The sequence below is a fragment of the Carlito syrichta genome, unplaced genomic scaffold (genome assembly GCF_000164805.1).
Source record: "Carlito syrichta isolate Samal-C Ts95f unplaced genomic scaffold, Tarsius_syrichta-2.0.1 Scaffold256582, whole genome shotgun sequence".
In the NCBI taxonomy this organism is placed as follows: domain Eukaryota; kingdom Metazoa; phylum Chordata; class Mammalia; order Primates; family Tarsiidae; genus Carlito; species Carlito syrichta.
In genome coordinates this window covers 232,747-242,244 of record NW_007200678.1, presented here as the reverse complement: position 1 = coordinate 242,244, position 9,498 = coordinate 232,747, and the positions used below count along the sequence as shown (strand labels likewise).

The window sequence follows — 9,498 nt, the reverse complement described above, 5'->3', positions numbered from 1 at the left end:
AGCAGAGTTCAGAGATTCCCGAAGGTGGAGACGGTGTCGGCAATTGTGAGAAAGAGAGAAAGAGAGAGACAGAGAGCGCGCGCGAGGGAGGGAGAGAGGAAGTTGGACAACTGTTCAGATTTGAGCAGAAGACGACCTTTATTGAGTGTTAACAGTGGGCTTTTATACTCACATGTCTTTCACGTGAACACAAAGCCAGGTGTGTGAGGGGCGTCCCCCACCCACCAGATGTTCTTTCAGGTATGAGGAAGAAAATCCCGTAACAAAAGCTAACCTTAATCCGAGACTGACCTATCCTATAAACCTTTTTCATCCTATGCTGATTTATACTAATACCAAGTTAAACAATTCTATAGAAACTTAAATACTTACTTTACAACCTAAAGCGGCCCATTCCAGAATGTTTGGAATGTGGCCCAGTCCGAAGTTCACAGTGGGCTACCTGCAAGTAACCTAGCCACATTCTTTCAACAAAATGGCTGTCTAAACTTATATTTCTAAAACTATATTCTACAATTTACACTTTACTCAACTTCAATAAATCCTAAAATCATGACCCAGAAACCTGTGACCAATACTAAGGCTCTTAGATGTGACCCGAGTTTGAACTGTAAGTTGTGTGAAAGCCAAAACCACAGTTTGTGGAAAAATGGGAACAATGAGCTTCTGAAGTTAGTTTGTGTTCATCCCGGCCTCAGAGTTATATGCTTGAGCTTGCAGGAGATAAGAAAAACAAAAATTTTTATTTAACCTTGAAACAGTGAGCTTATCTCAACACCAGTAGCTTAGTTACTAGCAGATTCAAAGCAGGGAGTAAAAGGGAGAAATAGAGTTTAGAAGCCTGTAACCTGTAGTTGCAGGTTGACTATTTGGACTTTGAAGAGTATAATTCCAACCTGGATGGCCAGGACCAAACGGCTGGCACCAAATTAGGTTTCAAGGTTAAATAAAAATTTTAGTTTTTCTTATACAGTTCTGCCAGTTCTAACTGAAATGTAAACATTGAAAATTCATTTAAAACTGAAGGGGAAAAAGGGCTTAAAAATAATTAGTCAGGAAATAAAATAATAACTAGTCTTGTCTAAAATCTGTTTTCATAAGTAATTAAGCAGACTGTTATAAATGAATAAAGGGAAGTACGAATAAGACAGTGCTTATGGGTTAAAATCATGTGGTTTAAAAATCTTACAATTGTTTTAGAAGTTCATTAATTGTCTGGATTACTGTCAATTAAGAAAGTTATATAATATGGAAAAATGTTTCTAAGATTATGTAAAGGATCTCATCTATAAAATGCTAATATCTAACAAACAGTTCAGAATTTTGTTTCCTAGGTTTTCACAAAAATTTTAGGTTATTTTATGTAATCTGAAGATTATTTGAAAGGTTATTTATTTAACAAAGAAATGAGATCAATAAGTAGGAGAGAGAAAGATGTAAGAAGAGTTATGGATATAAAGGTGTATTTTGGTAAGGAAAGTTATAAAGGAAAGAGAATAATTTTGTATTTGAAAGAATTTTGTATGATAAAATTTTGTCCTAAAATAAAATGACTGGTTATTTAGGAATGAGGAAAGTACAGGGCAAAACAGCATCCAAGCATGTCAGCAGTGGTATATGGAAATCAGAATAAGGTTCACAAAGGGGAATTTATGAAAGAAATCTTGGTACATAATTAAGTTGCTTATAACTTTTTCTGTGGTTCTAACTGTTGTTATGGCTTAAAAAGGTTTTAGGCCAGGCACGGTGGCTCAAGCCTGTAATCCCAGCACTTTGGGAGGCCGAGGTGAGAGGATTGCCTGAGATCAGGGGTTTGAGACCAGCCTGGGCAACTTGGTGAGACTTCGTCTCTACAATAAATCAAAAAATTAGCCGGGCATGGTAGCATGTGCCTGTAGTTCCAGCTACTTGGAAGGCTGAGGTGGAAGGATCGCCTGAGCCCAGCAGGTCAAGGCTGTGGTGGCTGTGAGAGTGCCATTGCACTGCAGCCTGGGCAACAGAGTGCAACTCCTACTCAAAAGAAGAAAAAGTTTGAATTACTTAGAAAACTGAGTTTTATACGAATTGAAGTTTTTACATCATCATTTTGTATGGTACATTTTTATCCTGTAATAAATTGGCTGCTCATTTTTTTAAAGTATAGGTCAACAATAAAAAGTTCAAACACGTTAAAAAATGATATAGATATGTCAAAAATGGATTATGAAAAAAAGTAACTTAAGGCTGGGCGTGGTGACTCACGCCTATAATCCCAGCACTTTGGAAGACCGAGGTGAGAGAGAGGATTGCCTGAGCCCACAGGTTCAAGACCCGTCTGGGTAACTTGGTGAGACCTCATCTCTACAATAAAAAAATTAGCTGGTCATGGTGGCGTGTGCCTGTAGTTCCAGCTACTCGAAAGACTGAGGAGGAAGGATTGCCTGAACCCAGCAGGTCGAGGCTACAGTGGCCTGGAGCATGCCACCACCCTACAGCCTGGGTGACAGAGTAAGACTCCAGCTCAAAGGAAAAAAAAAAAGTAACTTACAATGAGCTGTAATTCTGTGTCATAACATTATGCCTTTAAAAACTGTAATACTTAAACTCTTCAAGTTCTTAATTCAGTCTCTCTAGTGTGGGCTAAAGCCACATATACCCCACACATCTTCTTCCTGGACTGTCTGCAGACCAGCCTGGAAACCTGGTACTAATTAAGTCCTGTGAGAAAGATCGACCTCAGCCCAGCTGGGAACGCCCCTATCAAGTACTCCTAACCACTGAGACAGCTATATGGACAGCAGAAAAGGGTTGGACTTGTTAGACACATGTTAAGGGACCAAGAAAGGACTTAAGGGGAGGGAAGAAAAATGGTGGGAGATGCACAAGGTACCCAGAGAACCTAACTGTAAAGTTGAGTGCTTGTCAAGTTTTACTTTGTAGTGATTTAAAAAAAGAAAAAAAGTCAGAGGCAGCTCTCACAGGTAAATGAAATGAATATCTCTGTCCTGAACAAATCTCAGGTAGTCAAGGAACCTCCCTGTCCTAGCTGAGGGATGTGTGGTGAACCACACAGCACCAGGGGTGGACTGCTGCCACTCCATTTGGAGATCCTAAGGATGGGATCGTTTCCAACCCAAATATAAAGGGTCACAAACTCTAGAAATTAAAACAGGATATGGGGACACCAACGCCTGGGTAGAATAGGCTAAATATCCAGTGGTTGCTTTAAATAAAAGTGATTGCTATGCATGTGCTGCAGGATGGCCACAGGAGCAGGCAATCCTGTTTCCTCTTCTCTGGGACATAGACCCCACTGAGATGGATTTTGTGATGTCTCTATACCAAGACAAAGAGGCCTGGGAAAATGAAGCTTCATAGAGCCTGTCTCTGCTTTTCCCTGCATTACTGAGGTCGGATCTGAGGACAGTCCCCTCTTTCTCTATAGGGATGGTGAGCCACTCCTCTTGCCTCTCCAGGTACAGGGGAGAGTTCAGAAAACCTGCGGGTGACCTCATAACCTGCCTCCACATCCGAAATGTCTCTGGTGAGTCTAATGACAATTTCTCTAACTTGTACATCCCCGGAGTGGATGTTTGGTGGTATTGTGAAGGGGACAACCTGTGTGACTTGTTGCCACCCAACTGGACTGGGATGTATGCATTGGGCCAGTTGGCTATTCCATTTACCCTGACATTTCCCGTCCCGTATCCAAAAGCACTCAGACTCCCCTCCAATTTTGGAGAGCACTACAAGGGTCCTTTGACTCAAATGTGTATATTGACTCCACAGGGGTCCCCAGGGGAGTCCCTAATGAATTCAAGGCTAAAACCCAGATAGCCGCAGAGTTTGAGTCTGCACTCTTTTGGAGGTCTACTATGAATAAAAATGTAGATTGGATTAATTATATTTAATATAATCAACAAAGATTTATCAACTATACCAGAGATGTTATTACAGGAGTAGCTGAACTACTGATGCTACTAGCAGAATAACTTGGGAAAACCATATGGCCCTAGATATGATGCTAGCAGAAAAAGGAGACATGTGTGGCATTCTGGGAGGAAACTGTTGTATTTTTATCCCAAACATCACTGCCCCTAATGGAACTATCACTAAGGTGTTACAGGGACGATCTACTCTAGCTAACCAACCAGCTGAAAATTCTGGTATTAATGACCCTTTTACAGATTGGTTAGAAGGGTGGTTTGAGAAATGGAAAGGAATAATAGTCTCAATCTTAACTTCCCCTCATAATCGTAGCAGGAGTATTAACGGCTGTAGTTTGTTGCATAATTCCCTGTGTTATAGGTTTAACTCAAAGACTTAAAGAAGTTGCTATTAATAAACAAATGCCTATGGATTATACCCATAATAATCTTATGATAATGGAGACCAAATTAGACATTGAAGAAGAAAGGCTAAAGCTATTAAACAATTTTGAAGCAAATCTCAATCTTAATGAAAAGGAAATCAAAAATTCTTTTCTTTTTTTTGAAAGCAAGCTTTATTGAGAGGACAGAAAAGCTCCCACAGTGGGAGGAGACCCGAGGGGGTTGCCCTCAAAAATTCTTAAAAAGGGGGAAATTGTCGAGAATAAAATGCTGATTCATTTTCAAAATGGCGATTCCCACTGTATTTCCAGGTTCTTCTTCCTTTGGAGAACTTTGTTTGTTTAAAAGGCGGGCTTACTTTGGTGGGCTTTATTTGAAAAAATGGCAGGCTTTCCTTAGTAAATATTGAAATCCAATCAGAAATCTAGAAACATGTACTTTGCCTTATTTGAACGAAAATTGCCTAGGCAACTTGGGGGAGAGATTGTAACCTCTGTGGTACCCAGACAATGGGGAACCAGGGGGAAGGACTTGCACACTAGGACATAAATATGCCTGTTGTAACCCTCCAGGTGTGCCTGCCCACAAGACACTGAATCTTGCAATGCCCTCATTAAAGTCTTGGTTTCTGCTGCACTCCACATCCCTGTGTCCATCCCTTGATTTTTGGACAGGTGTGTTCGTTTCTCACACCCACCCAGCCTGGGCTGTGGCAAGTTGAGGACAAGATGAAAAAGGGAACAGAGACCACGTTTCAGTGAGGGCTGAAACGTGCAGCCTTCTTTGTACCAGGGCCCTTCCAACCCTGCACTGGGCTTGTGGGTACAGCGTGAGGGCAGGATAAAAGACTCCACTGTGCACACAGGACGTGTGAACCTGCCTCTTCCCTCACTCTCAGGGTGGCTGTGGGATGGCCAGGCCAGTGGTGGGGGATTGCACACCTGGGCCTCCACTCGCCTCGCTACGCTCGTGGGCCCCGTTGGGCTGCAGCGCCCCTCAGGCCTGCCTCTGCCTTCCTGCAGCTGCGGCCCAGGGGCCACGAGGAGGCTCACGAGGAGGACAGCGGCCATGAACGTCCTGTAGCCCAGGGGCCAAAGGCTGCGCCGCGGTGGCCTCGGTGCCACGGAGGCCCTGCATTTGATGACTGCGCACTACGAGGAGTTCCAGGAGGTCAAGTACGTGAGCTGCTGCGGCGTGGGGGGCTCGCGCGGGGCCTCCCTGCCCTCCGGCCCCCGCTGGGCCGCAGCGCCACCCGGGCCCGTGCTGGAACCCGCGCAAGGTGTGCCTGCTGTCGGGGCTGGTGTTCGCCGTCGGCCTGTGCGCCGTCCTGGCCACCATGCTGGCGCTCAAGTACCTGCGCCTGCGCGCGGCGGGTGGCGGCGCTTGTTCCGAGGGTTGCCCTGAGCGCAAGGCCTTCGCGCACGCCGCCTGCTTCCTGGCCGACCCGTGCTGGACCTCTACTCGTTCGCGTGCGGCGGCTGGCTGCGGCGCCACGCCATGCCCGACGACAAGCTCACCCATGGCACCATCGCGGCCATCGGCGAGCAGAACGAGGAGCGCCTGCGGCGCCTGCTGGCGCGGCCCGGGGGTGGGCCTGGCGGCGCGGCCCAGCGCAAGGTGCGCGCCTTCTTCCGCTCGTGCCTGGACATGCGCGAGATCGAGCGGCTCGGCCCGCGGCCCATGCTCGAGGTCATCGAGGACTGCGGGGGCTGGGACCTGGGCGGCGCTTCGGAGCGCCCGGGGCCGCGGCGCGCTGGGACCGCCACCGGCTGCGGTACAAGGCGCAGGGCGTGCTCAGCGCCGCCGCGCTCTCCTCGCTCACGGCCGGCCTGGGCGACAGGAACTCCGCGCTACGTCATCCGCGTGAGCGCGCCCCGGCCCGCGCCGGCGGCTCGGGCCCGGGCGCAGTGGCCGGCCCTCGGGGTCCTCGAGCGCTGAGGCAGATTCAGAAGAGCAGGGGCGGGGCGGGGCGGGGAGCGCGAGCAGGCAGACGCGGGAGGAGGGCGCGAGTGATTGCCCTCGGGGACCTGCCGTGTAGCGGAGCCGCGGGAGCCAGTTTCCCAGCCCTCCTGCAGGCGGTGAGGGCGCAGAGGAGGGGGTGTAAACTGGGTGGGGCGACAGCCTTAAGGGAGCTGCGGGAGAGTGCAGGCTTTCAGGAGTGTGAAGACTCCAGACTGGGATAGAGATGAAGATTTTTTATTTTTATTTTTTTGAGTCGCAGTCTCACTCTGTCACCCAGGCTGGAGGGCAATGGCATGCTTACGGCCACCGCAGCCTCAACCTGCTGGGCTCAGGCGATCCTTACCCCTCAGCCTTACAAGTAGCTGAACTATAGATGTGTGCCATCATGCCTGGCTAATTTTTTTGATTTATTGTAGAGACAAGGTCTCTCCAAATTGCCCAGGCTGGTCTCAAACCCCTGAGCTCAGACAATCCTCTGGCCTCTACCTCCCAAATTGCTGGGATTACAGGTGTGAGCCTCCATGCCCAGCTGAGATGTAGATTTTGATCAGCTTGTCTGAGTGCAGTGAGGAGCTGCACTCCATTGTCCTAGAGCTTGTGACAATGCCTGTCTGGGATGTCCTCAGTTTAGGTATTTGGGTAGGAATTCTGTCTGTTTGAGGCACCTGGTATATTGACTTCTGACCCTTACCTCTTGTGTCCCTCCCAGATTGACAGGGATGAGCTCACCCTGCCAGAGAGGATCCTGTACCTAGCTCAGGATGAGGAGACTGAAAAGGTGCTAGGATATGGGATGGGTGGCAGGGAAGGCCTGGTGGATCCAGGCCAGGACTGCCCCCCATTCTCCAGCCCCCTCTCCTGGAGCAGATCCTGGTGGCCTACAAGGTGTTCATGGAGCCTGTGCTCAGTCTCCTGAGTGCCAGTGCTGTGGAGCAGAAGGCCCTGAAGATCCTGCAGCTGGAGCAGAGGGAGCTGAAGGGAGGAGACCATGGGGCAGAGCTGGGTCAACCCTGATGCCCACTCCCAGGCCATCGAGTCAGAGTATGATGACCTCCAGCAGGATGTCTGCTTCATGCACCAGGTGACATTGGGCAGCTGTATAAGGTCACCCTGTACTTGAGTGTGGCTCAGTCCTGCTGGACAGGCAGAGTTGGGGGAGAGGGGTGCTGATTCTTGGAATACCTGGTCACCTCTCCCCAGGGATGGGCAAGGCCTTCTCTAATCATGGACTCTCATGTCTTCTCATTGTCTGTCCTCAATAGCTCCTGCAGCCTCACTTTCCCTGTCTTCAGCCCCACAGCTCTGGTAGAAGTGGCTGCTGGACCAGAACTTCCAGGAGGACTTCTCAGAGGATGAGGAGGTGGTGCTGCTGGCCACAGACTACATGCAGCAGGTGTCTCAGCTCATCCACTCTACACCCCACAGGTAGAGCTGCAGATGGCCGCCTTCTGTCCACCAGCCTCCAGGCCCCTCCCATGCATCTTGGGCCTGTCATCTTGATGGGCTTTGAATTTCCACATCTACCTTTGTCTGTGAGCCACACGGAGACCCTGCTGTCCCAGGGCCACCCTTGGGACATCCTCCCTGGTCTCTGCCCACCTTGAGGAGGAACAGCAGCCTTTCTGGGCCAATTGAGTCAGTCACCCGAAAGCAAACCCAAGATGATGCTGACTCTGACCATTAGCATGGGGGACTGCCGTGGGCAGCAAGAGCTTCAGCATCCAGCTGTCAGTCGAGAAGATTCTGCAGGAAGTGGACAAGCCCACATGGGTACCTGGCCCAGAGCTGGGGATCAGAGGATGATTGCGGGATGGATGCTGTCAGGGGGTGACACAGAAGATGCACTGTCAGGAGATGACTGTGGCTGAGACACCAGGGTGGTCTTCAAAGAAGAGGCTAGATGTGAGGGCATTGGGGCAGGAAGTATGTGCATCCCCCGCTGAGTTCAGTCTCCCTCCACTGGTGGCAGCTCCTCAGACAGGACACGCACACAATGCCTACTGTCTACTCAAGAAGAACCAGAGGGATAAGGGGGCATGTCCCACAGAGGGCAGATTCTTCCTGATCAGGCCTTCCCCATGGTGTAACCAGAGAACATCCTGTAGTCCAGACTATAAGGTGACTTCAGCAATAAGGATACAGCCTATCATGGTCGTGACTTCCCTGGTGGCATTCTTGGTGGCAAGATTCTCCCAAGGGGAACTTTCAGCTGCTTGTTGGGGTTGGGGTCTGGTGTGTGCACTGGTAGCAAGTGTGGAAGCTCTGGGAGCTGGAGTCCGTAGGCCCTGGGGCCCCCTTAGATGAGTGGGTGCAACTGCAAATCCCTCTCAGCTTTCTGCAGGCCTGTGGAGCCCCCTCTGGGAGCCTGGGCTCAGGGAGGCTTCCTCAAGGGGAAAAGGCCGGTTGTACAGATACTACCCTGGTATCTGTAGGATACCTTTCTTAACACCAAGGTCAGGAGAAGGTCACAGCGGGTATCCCCTTGGAGTCTGGAGAGGTTACAGCATGCTTGTTTCTACCAATCATGGGCTTCCTGGGCCAGTCACTGGATCTGTACAGGGATAGGAGCTCCAGGGGATCCATGGGTCGGGGGACTCCAGGCCTGGTAGGGACTGAACCTGTGGGACTGGCTGCAGCCTCTTCCCAGGTCTGTGCTCTGCAGGGAGTGAGGTGCTGATGGTCACAGGGAGTTACTCGGCCTGAGCGTCCTGCCTAGGGACCAGGCCTGTTGGGACCCACCTGGACCTCAAGGGGTTTAGCTAGAGGGACATCAGGCCCTCCTGAGTGCCTGCTATGTGCTGGTTTCCCACAGGCCTTGCCATGGTCCTGGGCAGTAGGCACTCTAAGACAGGAATGAGTGCTTTCCTATTTAATATGGGAAGCTTCGTGCTGGCACCTTCACACTTTATGTGGGCACCTTCCTCACCTGGTTCTCAGGCATCCCAGAGGAAGAGAATGGGGTGCCACAGGCCAAGGGTGGACACAGGAGCCCCTTTCCTGGTGACACACGAATAAAGGATTGCAGAGGATTAGAGTTCTGTGTGCCTGCTTAAGTGGATTTATGGATTATAGAATCTGGCTTCAACTGAACTCATCCTCCACAGTGGCCAAGTGGCTTCCAAAAGACTCCCGTCGAGAAGCTGCAGTTGTCACCAGTAATCCAGAGTGGGTAGTCAACAGAGGAGGCTGCCCTGAGAACTCCTTGTTCTCCTGGCACAAGCCCACA

The 9,498-nt window shown here is 49.8% G+C and overlaps 1 pseudogene; it reads left to right on the top strand.

Moving 5' to 3' along the window:
* The first annotated feature begins 5,450 nt into the window (after positions 1-5,450).
* Positions 5,451-8,075, top strand: LOC103253904 (annotated as a pseudogene).
* The last annotated feature ends 1,423 nt before the right edge of the window (positions 8,076-9,498 follow it).